Source organism: Pseudophryne corroboree, chromosome 3 (genome assembly GCF_028390025.1).
Source record: "Pseudophryne corroboree isolate aPseCor3 chromosome 3, aPseCor3.hap2, whole genome shotgun sequence".
Lineage (NCBI taxonomy): Eukaryota > Metazoa > Chordata > Amphibia > Anura > Myobatrachidae > Pseudophryne > Pseudophryne corroboree.
Genome location: NC_086446.1, coordinates 310,603,738 through 310,619,214, shown reverse-complemented (window position 1 = coordinate 310,619,214; position 15,477 = coordinate 310,603,738). Strand labels below are relative to the sequence as shown.

Here is a 15,477-nt window from a genome sequence, read left to right as displayed (position 1 = left end):
GATGGTTTAGACCAGGCATTTCCAACCGTGACCCTCAAGGCACACCAACAGTGCAGGTTTTAGTGATATCCAGGCTTCAGCACAAATGGTTAAATCAACATAACTGAGCTACCAATTAAGTCACCTGTGTTCAAGCCTGGATATCACTAAAACCAGGACTGTTAGTGTGCCTTGAGGACCGAGGTTGGGAATGCCTGGTTTAGACTCTCTGTCCTGGAGTGAGGTCATTACTCTGCTGCAACATATACAGGATGCTGCAAACTTTGCGCAAAGCTATAAAAGAATTTTGTAAGGTAAATGGCCGCACTGCTGCTATGGCTATTTTGGCACGCAGAGCTCTGTGGTTACATCAATGGTCAGCGGATGCTGATTCCAAAAAGGGTGTAGAAAATCTTCCCTTTACAGGTGATGCCTTGTTTGGCGACAAATTAATGGATTTCCCAGGCAACGGCAGGTAAGTCTACCTACCTGCCATCTGCTGCGCCACCTGCTAGACGTTCGTACACAGGACCATCCTTGCAGTACTTTCGTGTGGCAAGGTTAAGAGGCGGGCGCCGAGGTGACTCCACCACTCCCAGAGGATCTCGTGGTAAGTCCCGTAAACCTGCAACTGCTGCCTCCATGGACCAGACCAACGGTTCCCCTGCCGCTAAGCCTTCTGCATGATGGTTGGCTCCAGCAGCACGGTGACTTCCAGGTGGGTGCTCATTTCCCAGGGATACCGGCTGGAATTTCAAGCATTTCCTCCTCACAGATTTTTCAAATCAGGCTTGCCAGTTTTACCCGCAGCAAAAGTTACCTGGCAAGAGACTATTCAAAAACTTTTGCGGACAGGTGTGGTGGTTCCAGTACCTTCTCAGTTACGTGGTTTTTACTCTAGTCTTTTTTGTCGTTCCAAAAGCAGACGGCTCGGTGCGACCCATGTTGAACCTGAAGTCTATAAACCAGTATCTACGGGTGTTCAAATTCAAGATGGAATCCCTGCTGGCAGTGGAGTCCGGTCTGGAGGAGGGGGAGTTCCTGGTATCGCTGGATGTCAAGAATGCTTACCTACACATTCCCATGTGGCCCCCTCATCAGGCTTACCTCAGGTTCGCCATGTTGGACGACCATTTCCAGTTTCAGGATTTGCCCTTTGGCCTGTCCACAGCTCCAAGGGTCTTCACAAAGGTCATGGCGGAGATGATGCTGCAACTGCGCATGATGCGAGTCAACATAGTCCCCTACTTGGACGATCTCCTGATAAAGGCTATGTCCAGGGAGTGTCTACTGCACAGTATCGATCCGACGACTCGCCTACTTACGGATCATTGGTGTATCCTGAATTTTCAGAAATCTCACCTGGAACCGACCCAATGTCTTCAGTTCCTGGGAATGATACTGGATACAGTGTCTCAAAAGGTGTTTCTTCCAATAGACAAGGCCTTGGCTATCCAGCTTATGGTCCGCTCAGTGCTCCGTCCTCGCAAGGTATCCATACATCTTTGCTTCCGATTGCTGGGCTAGATGGTGGCTGTTTACGAGACAATTCAATACGGCAGATTTCATGCCCAGCCATTTCAGCTGGATCTGCTGGACAAGTGGTCGAAGTCGCACCTTCGCATGCATCAGGAAGTGACCTTATCTCCGAAAGCTCAGATTTCTCTATTATGGTGGCTTCAAGTTCCTCACCTTGTAGAAGGCACGAATTTCAATATCCACTTGTGGATTCTACTACTGACGAATGCCAGCCTCCGGGGTTGGGGGCTTTGACCCATGGGGCCCAGTTCCAGTGGATATAGCCAGTTAAGCAATCGGCTTTGCCGATAAACATCCTGGAACTCGGGGCAATTTACAATGCTCTTCTGCAAGCGTCCCATCTCCTGGAGGATCAGACGATCCAGGTTCAATCGGACAACGTCATGGCGGTGACGTACATAAACCGACAAGGGGGAACAAGAAGCAGAGCGGCGATGCGAGAAGTGTCAAGAATACTCATCTGGGCGGAGGCCAACGCAAGGGCCATCTCAGCCATATTCATTCCAGGACAACTGGGAAGCGGACTTCCTCAGCAGACACAACCTCCATCTGGTGGAATGGTGCCTACATCCCCAGGTGTTTCAACAGTTAATTCACCGGTGGGGCTGTCCCGCAGATAGATCTGATGACTTCTCATCTCAACAAGAAGCTTTTGCCGTTACTGTTCCAGAACGAGGGATCCGCAGCAGTAGCAGTGGATGCGCGGGTGACACCTTGGACGTTCCAGTTTGTGTACCTGTTACCTCCTCTACCACTAATCCCAAGGGTTCTAAAAAGACAAAGAAGGAAAAGCGTTCAAGCAGTTCCAATTGCCCCGAATTGGCCTCGACGCGCGTGGTACTCAGACCTCCTAACTTTGGCTCTGGAGGATCCTTGGCCTCTGCCGCTCCAAAAGGATCTTCTTCAACAAGGACCGTTCATCCAGACTTACAGCGGCTACGTTTGATGGCTTGGAAGTTGAGAGGGAGATTCTAGCAAGAAAGGGTCTTCCCTCCTGGGTTATTTCCACCATGGTCCAGGCCAGGAAGATGGTTACGTCAAAACAATATCTTTGTATCTGGAAAAAGTATGTTTCCTGGTGTGAAAATAGAAGGGTTTCTCCCTTGGAATTTGGAATTGGTTGTTTTCTACTTTTCCTGCAAGCGGGAGTGGATATGGGCCTACGTTTGGGCTCCATTAAAGTCCAGACTGCGGCGCTGTCTATTTTCTTCAAGAAACAACTTGCCATGTTGCCAGAAGTACAAACTTTCTCAAAAGGAGTTCTTCATATGCAACCACCATTCGTACCTCCCAATCAGACTGGTTTGAACCCTTACATAGGGTGGAGTTGAAATTTCTCACCTGGGAGACGGTGATGTTATTAGCATTGGCATCTGCCAGACGTGTCTCTGAATTGGGGGCCTTATCCTGTAAGAGCCCTTATTTGATTTTTCTCTAACGTCCTAGAGGATGCTGGGGACTCCGTAAGGACCATGGGGATAGACGGGCTCCGCAGGAGACATGGGCACTTTAAGAAAGAATTTAGTTCCTGGTGTGCACTGGCTCCTCCCTCTATGCCCCTCCTCCAGACCTCAGTTTGATACTGTGCCCAGAGGAGCTGGGTGCTTTTCAGTGAGCTCTCCTGAGTTTGCTGTAAGAAAATATTTTGTTAGGTTTTTTATTTTCAGGGAGCTCTGCTGGCAACAGACTCCCTGCATCGTGGGACTGAGGGGAGAGAAGCAGCTCTTCTCTCTGAAGCTAGGTCCTGCTTCTTAGGCTACTGGACACCATTGGCTCCAGAGGGATCGGTACGCAGGATCTCACCCTCGCCGTCCGTCCCAGAGCCGCGCCGTCGTCCCCCTCGCAGAGCCGGAAGACAGAAGCTGGGTGAGTATGAGAAGCAAAGAAGACTTCACAGGCGGCAGAAGACTTCGTGATCTTCACTAGAGGTAACGCACAGCACTGCAGCTGTGCGCCATTGCTCCACACATCTCACATACTCCGGTCACTGTAAGGGCGCAGGGGGGGAGGGGAGGGGGGCACGCGCCCTGGGCAGCATTTGGGACCTCATATTGGCAAAAGACCACATATATACAGCTGGGCACTGTATATATGTAAGAGCCCCCGCCCCCAAAAATTACAATTTAAGCGGGACAGAAGCCTGCCACCGAGGGGGCGGGGCTTCTCCCTCAGCACTCACCAGCGCCATTTTTTTCTCCACAGAACCGCTGAGAGGAAGCTCCCCAGGCTCTCCCCTGCTGATACACGGTAGAAGAGGGTTGAAAAGAGAGGGGGGGGGCACATAATTAGGCGCAAAAAAAGATATAAACAGCAGCTACTGGGTTAACATTAAGTTACTGTGTTATTCCTGGGTTATATAGCGCTGCGGTGTGTGCTGGCATACTCTCTGTCTCTCCAAAGGGCCTCGTGGGGGAACTGTCTTCAGAAAGGACATTCCCTGTATGGGTGGTGTGTCGGTACGCTTGTGTCGACATGTCTGATGAGGAAGGCTATGTGGGAGAGGAGCGGGAACAAATGAATGTGGTGTCTCCGCCGAAGGTGCCGACACCTGATTGGATGGATATGTGGAAGGTTTTAAATGATAATGTTAATTCCTTGCATAAAAGATTAGACAAAGCTGATGCATTGGGACAGTCAGGGTCTCAACCCGTGCCTGATCCTATGTCGCAGGGACCGTCAGGGTCTCATAAGCGCCCACTATCCCAAATTGTTGACACAGATACTGACATGGATTCTGACTCCAGTGTCTATTACGATGATGCAAAGTTACAGCCAAAATTGGCTAAATCCCTTCGATATATGATTATAGCGATAAAGGATGTTTTGCACATCACAGAGGAAACCCCTGTCCCTGACACGAGGGTGTATATGTATAAGGGAAAGAAACCTGAGGTAACTTTTCCCCCCTCACACGAACTGAATGAGTTATGTGAAAAAGCTTGGGAATCTCCAGATAAAATCTGCAGATTTCCAAACGGATTCTTATGGCGTATCCTTTCCCGCCAACGGATAGGTTACGATGGGAATCCTCTCCTAGGGTGGACAAAGCTTTAACACGCTTATCCAAAAAGGTAGCCCTGCCGTCCCAGGATACGGCTACCCTCAAAGATGCTGCTGATCGCAAACAGGAGGGTACCCTGAAGTCCATTTATACACATTCAGGTACCTTACTCAGACCAGCAATCGCGTCGGCCTGGGTCTGTAGTGCGGTGGCGGCATGGACAGATACGTTATCAGAGGAGATTGATACCCTAGATAAGGATACTGTTTTATTGACCCTGGGGCATATTAAAGACGCTGTCCTTTATATGAGAGATGCTCAAAGAGACAGTGTACTGGGTTCTAGAATAAACACTGTCGATCTCTGCCAGAAGGGTCCTGTGGACTCGGCAATGGACAGGCGATGCCGACTCAAAAAGGCATATGGAGGTTTTACCTTACAGGGGTGAGGAATTGTTCGGAGAAGGTCTCTCGGACCTGGTCTCCACAGCTACAGCTGGAAAGTCAAATTTTTTGCCTTATGTTCCCTCACAGCCTAAGAGATCACCGCATTATCAAATGCAGTCCTTTCGTTCACAATGAAACAAGAAAGTCCAAGGTGCGTCCTTTCTTGCCAGAGGTAGGGGCAGAGGAAAGAAGCTGCACAATACAGCTAGTTCCCAGGAACAGAAGTCCTCCCCGGCCTCTGCAAAATCCACCGCATGACGCTGGGGCTCCACTGGCGGAGCCGGGCCCAGTGGGGGCGCGTCTTCGGAATTTCCGCCACATGTGGGTTCACTCCCAGGTGGATCCCTGGGCAATAGAAATTGTGTCTCAGGCTTACAAGCTGGAATTCGAATAGGTGCCTCCTCGCCGGTATTTCAAATCGGCCCTACCAGCTTCCCCCCTAGAGAGGGAGATAGTGTTAAATGCAATACAAAAATTGTATCTTCAGCGGGTGGTGGTCAAGACGATGACGAACCACTTAAGACGGTGTAGTTGAAATATCTCACGTGGAAGGTGGTCATGTTATTAGCCCTGGCTTCGGCTAGGCGAGTGTCGGAATTAGCGGCTTTGTCACATAAAAGCCCCTATTTGGTTTTCCATATGGATAGAGCGGAATTGCGGACACGTCCTCCGTTCCTGCCAAAAGTGGTTTCATCCTTTCATATGAACCAACCTATTGTGGTGCCTGTGGCTACACAGGACTTAGAGGATTCTGAGTCCCTTGATGTGGTCAGGGCTTTGAAAATGTATGTAGCCAGGACGGCTAGAGTCCGGAAAACAAAAGCACTGTTTGTTCTGTATGCAGCCAACAAGCTTGGCGGCCCTGCTTCAAAGCAGACTATTGCTCGCTGGATCTGTAACACGATTCAGCTGGCGCATTCTACGGCAGGATTGCCGTTGCCTAAATCGGTCAAGGCCAATTCCACTAGGAAAGTGGGCTCTTCTTGGGTGGCTGCCCGAGGGGTCTCGGCACTACAGCTGTGTCGAGCTGCTACTTGGTCGGGTTCAAACACCTTTGCAAAATTCTATAAGTTTGATACCCTGGCTGAGGAGGACCTCATGTTTGCTCAATCAGTGCTGCAGAGTCATCCGCACTCTCCCGCCCGTTTGGGAGCTTTGGTATAATCCCCATGGTCCTTACGGAGTCCCCAGCATCCTCTAGGACGTTAGAGAAAATAAGATTTTACTTACCGGTAAATCTATTTCTCGTAGTCCGTAGAGGATGCTGGGCGCCCGTCCCAAGTGCGGACTTCTTCTGCAATACTTGTATATAGTTATTGCTTCAACAAGGGTTACGTTATTGTTGCATCGGGCATGAACTGATGCTATGTTATTTGTCTTACTGTTAACTGGGTTGTTGTCGCAAGTTATACTGTGTGACTGGTATGAATCTTGCCCTGGATTACCAAAATCCTTTCCTTGTACTGTCAGTCTCCTCTGGGCACAGTTTCTCTAAATGAGGTCTGGAGGAGGGGCATAGAGGGAGGAGCCAGGAACTAAATTCTTTCTTAAAGTGCCCATGTCTCCTGCGGAGCCCGTCTGTCCCCATGGTCCTTACGGAGTCCCCAGCATCCTCTACGGACTACGAGAAATAGATTTACCGGTAAGTAAAATCTTATTTTTTCATGGACAGGTCGGAACTCAGGACCCGACCTCAGCTTTTGCCAAAAGTGGTTTCAGCTTTTCATGTGAATCAACCCATTATGGTTCTGGTGTTGTCTGACGCTTCCTTTGGTCCAAAGTCCTTAGAGGTAATCAGGGCTCTGAAGATTTATGTCAAGCGGACTGCTCGTTATTCGGAAATCTGATTAGCTATTTGTCCTTTATGATGCCACCAAGATTGCCACCAAGATTGCTCGTCCGGCTTTTAAGCAATCAATTGCTCGTTGGCTCAGGTTGCTTTTGCCGACATCTATTCAGGCCCACTCGACGAGGTCTGTGGGCTCTTCCTGGGTGGCTGCCCAGGGTGTCTCGGCCTTACAGTTGTGCCAAGCTGCTACTTGGTCTGGTTCGAACACTTTTGTTAAGTTCTGTAGATTCGAAACCTTGGTCAAGGATGACCTTCAGTTTGGTCAGGCGGTTTTACAGGGGTCTCAGCACTCTCCCACCTGTTTGGGAGCTTTGGAACTTCCCCATGGTACTAAAGTACAGAACCCCGGTATCCACTAGGTCGTAAGAGAAAATAGGCTTTTAATACCTACCAGTAATTCCTTTTCTCGTAGTCCGTAGTGGATACTGGGCGCCCGCCTCAGTGCTACGATTCCTGCTTACCTGAGTAAGTGTTTTGGTTGGCCCGCCGTTGCGGTCCCATTCTGTTGTTGGGATAGTTGTGCTATCCTGGTAAGGTTGGTGTTGCTATCCTCTATTCTGGTTAGCGCCCTCCTTTCGGTTATGGTTGTGTGTTTGCTTAGTGCCTCACCCCTGTTGTACCTGTTTTCTTCTCTTGTTGTATGTCAGTCTCCTCGGGCACAGTTTCCTGGACGGAGTCTGGTAGGAGGGGAGGAGCCAGCACACACACACACACACACACACTAAAGGTTTTAAAGTGCCAGGCTCCAGTGGACCCGATCTATACCCCATGGTACTAAAGTACAGATCCCAGTATCCACTACGAGAAAAGGAATTACAGGTAGGTATTAAAATCCTATTTTCTACTGCGGGGTACACTGGGCTCCACAAGGATTGGACAATGGGGTGTAGAGTAGGATCTTGATCCGAGGCACCAACAGGTTGCTATGACTGGTCCCAGAATGCACAGTGCCACCTCCTCTATAACCCCGCCTCCCTGCACAGGAGCTCAGTTTTGTAAGTTGGTGCTGCAGTAAGCAGGCACTTTAACAGGAGGGCTGCTCCAGGCAGCCCTAAAAAGAGCTTTTTTGTGAGAAAAAAGTGAAGACTTCAAGGGCAGCAGCGGTGGTAAATGTCAGGAGACATTCACTGCTGCTGCTCCAGCTCTCCCCAGCGGCACTGTACACTCCCGAGCCCTGGTTGCCGGGTACCTACAGCGGAGGCTCCGGTTTTCTTCATGTTAGACACACACGGCTGGGGCTCTCCTGGATCGCGTGGCCGCGCTTCGGGAGGTGGTAAGTGGGTCCCGCTTGCGGTACCCGGTGTTTATCGCGATCCGGCGCGGTCAGTGGTCGGCGGGCCGCGCGCGGTGGACACTGGCAGTACAGGCGGTTCCACTAGATCACCAGGGAATGGGCGCAGGTCAGGTTTTCTCTCTAAACCAATTCTTATATCGCCCACAGTACCCGGTGGTTTTGCCAGCAGAGGGGATAAGGCTTAGACCTGAAGCCTCTCCCCCAGCCCCAGGGCGCCATTTCTAGCAAGTGTTCCCGCCCTGGAGCTGCATCTCTGTCTTTTCCTCACTCCCTGTCAGTGTCTGCGGCGCCATTATCCCTCAGCTCACTGTTCCTGGGACTCTTGGGCAAATCCTCCTATGTAAAGCCGCCTGGTTGTCAGCGCTGTGCCCTTACATGACACTTAAGTATTCTACCTGCCTTTTTAGACAGTGATAGTTAAGAAAGAGTGCATTTAGTCAGGGTTTTATAGTTCAATTACCCTGTGATATACATCCAGTTCTTACTGTGTACTGTTAGATCTCCTGTTATTTAGCTGTGTAAGCTAGTCCAGTGCAGTATTATTGTCAGTAATAACCTCTGCATTGTACAAACTGTGACTTTCTGTGTGTGCATTTGATAGCTGAGTGTTGTCCATCTCGTGTCTTTCACTCAACTTGCTATCCCTATATTCTATAACCTGAGGGGGCTTGGTGCGTCAGGTTTTATCTAATATAGGATTTTCACAAAGATATACTGTATTACGTATTTTTCTCTGTGATTTAGTCACCATATCTCTCCTTTATCTCTGCTAGTGCTGACTACACTGCGCAGGGGTTTGGGTTTAGAGGTATAGTGCTGCTGATAATTGTACTGTGTTACCTCATACTGCAAGTTATATCATGTCTGCTTCTGAGGGTAACGGTTCTGGGGCTGAACACACTGCCGGTGTTGCTGAAGCCACAGACCCATATGAAGAGAATATAGCAGCTGTGGGCTATGGTTCTGGGGGCTCCTTGCTCCCCAATGGGACTGTGGCAACGGACGCACATACTGATCCACCGTGGGCCGCTTTTTCCACGCTTCTGCGTACGCTAGTTCATAAACTAACACCCCCTATGGGACCCCCAATGCCAGTACAACCGTACGTGGTCCCTGCAGCTAACCCGCCGTGGGCGGACGATTTATCTGCTCAAATAAAAAAGTTGAACCAGTCCCTGACTACTAAAAATTCTGACCATCGCTCGCCTAAGTCCAAGGGGTCCTCTAAGCGAGCGCTTGTCTCCTCACAATCCACTGCTGTCACTGACACCTCGTCTGATGAAGACGGCACGTACACTGACCCCACAGGTTCTGACTCGGATACGGCTGATGGGTAGGGTAGTTCACATGTGGATGTTCCTGATCTTTTGGAGGCTATTAAGTTAATTCTACAGATTACGGATGATCCTGAGCCATCTGTCCCTCCTAAGAAACCAGATAGGTTCAAGCGTCAGAAGGTGGTTAAACAAGTTTTACCTCACTCTGACCACCTAGTGGATATACGTCAGGAACCCTGGGAAAACCTGGGTACGAAGTTTGGGCCTCAAAAGAAGATGCTGGCTCGCTATCCCCTCGCGCTAGAGCTGTCTAAGAATTGGGAAACACCTCCTCCAGTGGACTCGCATGTGGCTAGGATGGTGGTTTCCTCAGCTCAGCCTGTCACTACTGTCGCGTCTCTAAAAGAGCCTACGGATAAGCGTGTGGAGGGTTGTCTGAAAGCGATTTACACCCTCACGGGTGCTGCACAAAGGCCCACTATTGCAGCTATATGGGCTGCTGAGGCTATTGAAGCATGGGCCTTGGAATTAGAAGCTGAAATCTCCTCTGACCATGCTAGACAATGCTTGCCATATATTGTCACAGCTTCTCGCTATATTAAAGAGGCAGCTTCTGATGCCGATATCCTAGCAGCCAAGGCCTCTACTACGTCAGTCCTGGCTCGCTGGATGCTGTGGCTGAGATACTGGTCTGTGGATCTGGATTCTAGAAAAACCCTGGAGGTAGGAGATATTCTGTTTGGGGAGGACTTAAATAAGATAGTGGCTGACTTGGCTACTGCCAAAACTGCCTGTCTGCCAAGTACCGCTCCTTCTGTGTCGAAGGCTAAAGGTACGTCCTTTCGTCCCTTTCGTCCTTCAGGTAAAGCAAAAGGTCAGGCGTACCACAAGCAGGCCCGCACTTCCAAACCTGGTAAGCCGAAGCCCAAAAGAGCCTGGGCTGCCCGTCAGCCAGCTTCCAAGACCGACAAGACTGCCGCATGATGCGGCGGGCCTCCCCATGGGGGATCCCAGGGTGGGGGGCCGGCTTCTAGGGTATACCCAGGAATGGTTGAAGACCACTTCAGATGCCTGGGTACAGGAAGTCGTCACTCGAGGTTATGCCATAGCCTTCAAAAACCAACCCCCTCATCGATTTTGACAGACGTCCTGTCGGACCAGACAAAGGCAAACACTCTGCATTCGGTGGTACAGACCCTGCTGGATACAGGAGTTGTAGTACAGGTGCCTCTTGCTCAGAGGGGCCGGGGGTACTATTCTCCGCTGTATCTAGTCCCGAAACCGAATGGGTCCTCCCGGCCCATTCTCAACCTCAAGGCATTGAACAGGTTTGTGAAGGTTTCCAAGTTCCGTATGGAAACCCTTCGCTCTATATAGTTCTGGCCTTGGAAACTGGGGACTACATGGTCTCCCTGGACATACAGGATGCTTACCTGCATATTCCTATAGCAGCGTCACATCAGCAATACCTGAGGTTTGCTATTTGCAACCTCTATTACCAGTTTTGGGCGTTACCTTTTGGTTTAACAATGGCTCCGCGAGTCTTCACCAAAGTAATGGCGGTGATGACTGTGGTACTCCGCCGTAAAGGGGTCAGGATACTGCCGTACCTGGACGACTTGTTAATCCTGGCAAATTCCCAAGAACTTCTCCTAAGTCATCTGGATATTACGGTCCGGTTTCTACATGCCCACGGGTGGCTCATCAACTGGAAGAAATCCTCCCTGGTCCCTGCTCAGAGCATGGTGCACGTGGGAGCGCTATCGGACACTTACAACCAGCGGTTGTTCTTGTCTCAGGAGAAAGTCCTGAAGCTTCAGGACAGGATTCGTTGCTTCCTTTCTCGTCCGCAAGTGTCGATACATTCGGCGATGCAGGTGCTGGGCCTCATGGTCTCTGCATTCGACATGGTGGAGTATGCTCAATTCCATTCTCTCCCCCTCCAGAGGCTGATTCTAGCCAAGTGGGACGGCCTACCTCACCGGATCAGGTCTCAAATTATCTCATTGACTCCGGAGGTCCGTCTATCGCTATTTTGATGGCTCCGGGACCAACAATTGTGCAGGGGCCGTCCGTTCTGGATATCCAACTGGGTCCTGTTGACAGATGCCAGTGTAAGAGGTTGGGGCGCGGTGCTGGAGCAACACTCCCTTCAGGGTCGGTGGACCAAGGAGGAATCTCTCCTCTCGATCAACATTCTGGAATTGCGGGCTGTCTTCAATGCGTTGAACCTGGCCCAGCATTTAATTCAGAACCGTCCTGTTCAAGTACAGTCGGACAACGTCACCACAGTGGCTTACATAAATCATCAAGGCGGCACTCGAAGCCGTTTGGCAATGAAGGAAGTCTCACGGATTCTACGTTGGGCGGAACGCCATCTACCGGTCATATCGGCAATATTCATTCTGGGAGTCCTGAATTGGGAAGCAGACTTTCTCAGTCGACAGGACGTGCATGCCGGCGAGTGGGGCCTCCATCCAGAAGTGTTTCAACTCCTAGTGGAAAAGTGGGGTGTTCCAGATGTAGATCTGATGGCGTCTCGACACAATCACAAGGTTCCGGTCTTCGGAGCAAGGACAAGGGATCCTCAAGCGGCATTCGTGGATGCGCTGGCGGTGCCGTGGAGGTTTTGGCTGCCGTACGTGTTCCCTCCTGTGTCACTCCTGCCCAGGGTAATTCGGAAGTTCAAGCAAGAAAAAGGAAATCTGCTTCTCATAGCTCTGGCATGGCCCAGACGGCACTGGTTCTCAGACCTGCAAGGCCTATCGTCAGAGCGTCCACTTCTACTTCCACAACGCCCAGACCTCCTCGTTCAGGGCCCCTGTGTCTACCAGGACCTAGCTCGGCTGTCTTTGAAGGCGTGGCTCTTGAAGCCTCCGTCTTGAGGGCTAAGGGGTTTTCTGAAGAGGTCATTAAAACTATGTTGCGGGCCCGGAAACCGGCTTCTGCTCGGATTTACCATAGGGTCTGGCATTCCTACTTTGTTTGGTGCGCATCTAATAATTATGACGCTTCCAAGTTTAGTACAGCCAAACTTTTGGCTTTTCTGCAGCAGGGCCTAGATTTAGAGAAGAAAAAAGGGAGGTGTTGTAGGTGCACTGTCTCTAGCATTACTGATATCATATAGCTTAGCATATAATAAATAGTGGAGTTTAGTTATGAATTGATCAATGCATGAAGCTGCAGCCCCGCGTCTGGCCTCCCTCAAGGTTCATATTTCTGCCTTGTCGGTGTGGTTTCAGAGAAAAATTGCGACTTTACCTGATGATCATTCTTTCACTCAGGGTGTGTTGCGTATCCAACCTCCCTATGTCCAGCCTGTGGCTCCTTGGGACTTGTCGGTGGTTTTGGAGGCGTTGCAGGAGCCTCCGTTTGAACTCCTGGGTTCATCTGACCTTAAGTGACTTTCCCTTAAGGTGGTGTTCTTGCTGGCTATTGCCTCTGCTAGAAGAGTGTCGGATCTGGGTACCTTGTCTTGTAGCTCCCCATATCCGATTTTTCACCGTGACCGGGCGGTTCTAAGGACTCGTCCCGGATATTTGCCTAAGGTGGTTACTTCGTTCCACCTTAATCAGGAGATTGTGGTTCCGGCCTTTGTCTCTCCTGATTTGTCTCCCAAAGAGCGGTCTTTGGATGTGGTACTCCGTATCTATGTGAAGAGAACTGCTTCTATTCGAAAATCTGATTCTCTCTTTGTTTTGTTTGGATTTCACAAACGTGGCTGGCCTGCTCACAAGCAAACCCTGGCCAGATGGATTAGAATGGTGATTGCACCTGCTTATGTGAGGGCTGGTCTGTCAGCTCCTGCTCACATCACGGCCCATTCTACTCAGTCTGTTGGACCTTCTTGGGCGGCCCAACGTGGTGCGACCCTTGATCAATTGTGCAAGGCGGCTACGTTGTCCTCGGGGAACACGTTCATAAGGTTCTATGCCTTCGATACTGCCGCTTCCCAGGATGCTTCCTTTGGACGCCGGGTTCTTGTGCCCGCTACAGTGCATCCCCTCCCATAAGGAACTGCTTTAGGACATCCCCATTGTCCAATCCTTGTGGAGCCCAGTGTACCCCGCAGCAGAAAACGAGATTTATGGTAAGAACTTACCTTTGTTAAATCTCTTTCTGCGAGGTACACTGGGCTCCACAAGGCGCCCACCCTGACGCACTTAGCTTCTTCGGGTTGGTATGGCATTAGCCGCTGACGCTTCTCTTGTCGTGAGAGTGTGGTGTCTGTGGCTACTAACCGTTGTCGTCTCTTTTCCTGCTACTGCATTGGGCTGGTTAACTAAAAACTGAGCTCCTGTGCAGGGAGGCGGGGTTATAGAGGAGGCGGCGCTGTGTATTCTGGGAACAGTCAAAGCTTTGACCCTGTTGGTGCCTCGGATCAAGGTCCTACTCTACACCCCATTGTCCAATACTTGTGGAGCCCAGTGTACCTCGCAGAAAGAGATTTAACAAATGTAAGTTCTTACCATAAATCTCGTTTTTACTGATCATCCCATAAACAGACTTTCTTCACCGCCTGCTCTCTATTTTGAATACTGCAGTTCAACTGATGATCCTTGCAAAACATTCTTCTGCTGTGACTGCAGCTCCATGCTTTCAGTCTTTTTAGCATTATTTGCTTGTGTTTCACCAAATGTAGTAAAAAATTATTCTGCTTACATTCAAGTCTATCGCCAAAACTACACCAACATACATCTTAGCTTATTTCATAATATCTCCCAGCTTGTCCCGTGCGTTCTGCAGTCTCTTATCCACACTCATTACCTGCTCCTTTATGTTGAATGGCCTCCCTCACACCACAAGACTTTTCTCTAACGTCCAAACTTGAAAACGTTAATTACCTCCCCTCTACACAATCCACACAAAACTTGTATGTTTCTATTTGTGACCCCAAGTCAGTATTGCTGTGTGATTGGATCATATAGCTCACGTAGAACCTTTTTACCTTTGCTATCTGGTTGGATCAATTTGCAATATGTAGTAGCACTTATCCTTTTTCAAATATTTTTTCTCTGTTGTTGTTATTATTATTATCCTTTATTTATATGGCAACACAAGGGTTCCGCAGTGCCCAATTACAGAGTACATACACAAATAATCAAAACAGGAAAACAGCAACTTACAGTTGAAGACAATACAGGACAAGTACAGAGTAAATAAACATTACTACATCAGCAGATGACACTGGAATAAGTATCAGGTGGCAGAAGACTGCTGGATTTGGTGCAGTTGAAGATTATTACAGTAAGAAAAAGGATAAGCACATGAGGAAAGAGGGCCCTACTCGTGAGAGCTTACATTCTAAAGTAGATTGTATGCTTGCAAACAGGGCCCTCTTAGTCTATTGTTCCCATTTGTAAAGTACAATAGAATATGCTGGTGCTTCATAAATGATTGAAGAAAAGTAGGTTTTCATGAGAATTGAGGAGTGATCTCATAGTGCATCCGAAGCATGACTTCTAGATTTTCATGTGTATTTGAGCTGTGTTTAGAATTTAGTTACAATATTACTTTATGTTCTTTATTCTGACATCCACCCCATCCCCATTGGGAGAGTTTAGCATTGTAGATCGTCCTTGAAGAAATTTGTTTCCTGCAAAAAAAAAAATAGAAAACCCACCTTAAATAGACTCCTGTGTTGAACTCTGAATATCTGTGGTCATAGCAATGTTTGTAACAACACTGGAATAGATGGTGTAGCTGACATAGGGCTCTGTCAGGCTGCTCTACATCAGACTATCTTTTTATGGAGGCTCTATTTCTTCAGTTACTCCCTACAGAGCAGAGTAATGCTGGGTACACACTGGCAGATATATTGGCCAATCAGTTGGTTGTCCAATATATCTCTTGCTGATCTGCAGGTGTGTACAAGCAATATGTTTGTTAAAGACGTCTTTCACAGCTATATTGCATCTGCTGTGCGACACAGCAGATGACCAATATATGTGCAGATATATTAGTGCATCTTTCAGTGTGTATGAACAATCTCCATCTGCATATATAGCTGCAGATCGATTGAACAGCAGATATATCTTTAAGATATATTGGTGCATCTTTCTGTGTGTATGAACAACCACCATCTGCAGATA

The 15,477-nt window shown here is 49.1% G+C and overlaps 1 protein-coding gene across 2 annotated transcripts in view; it reads left to right on the top strand.

The window, feature by feature from the left end:
* RAB5C (RAB5C, member RAS oncogene family) overlaps positions 1-15,477 on the top strand; it is a 75,156-nt gene that overhangs the window by 53,089 nt on the left and 6,590 nt on the right. The window lies entirely within an intron of this gene.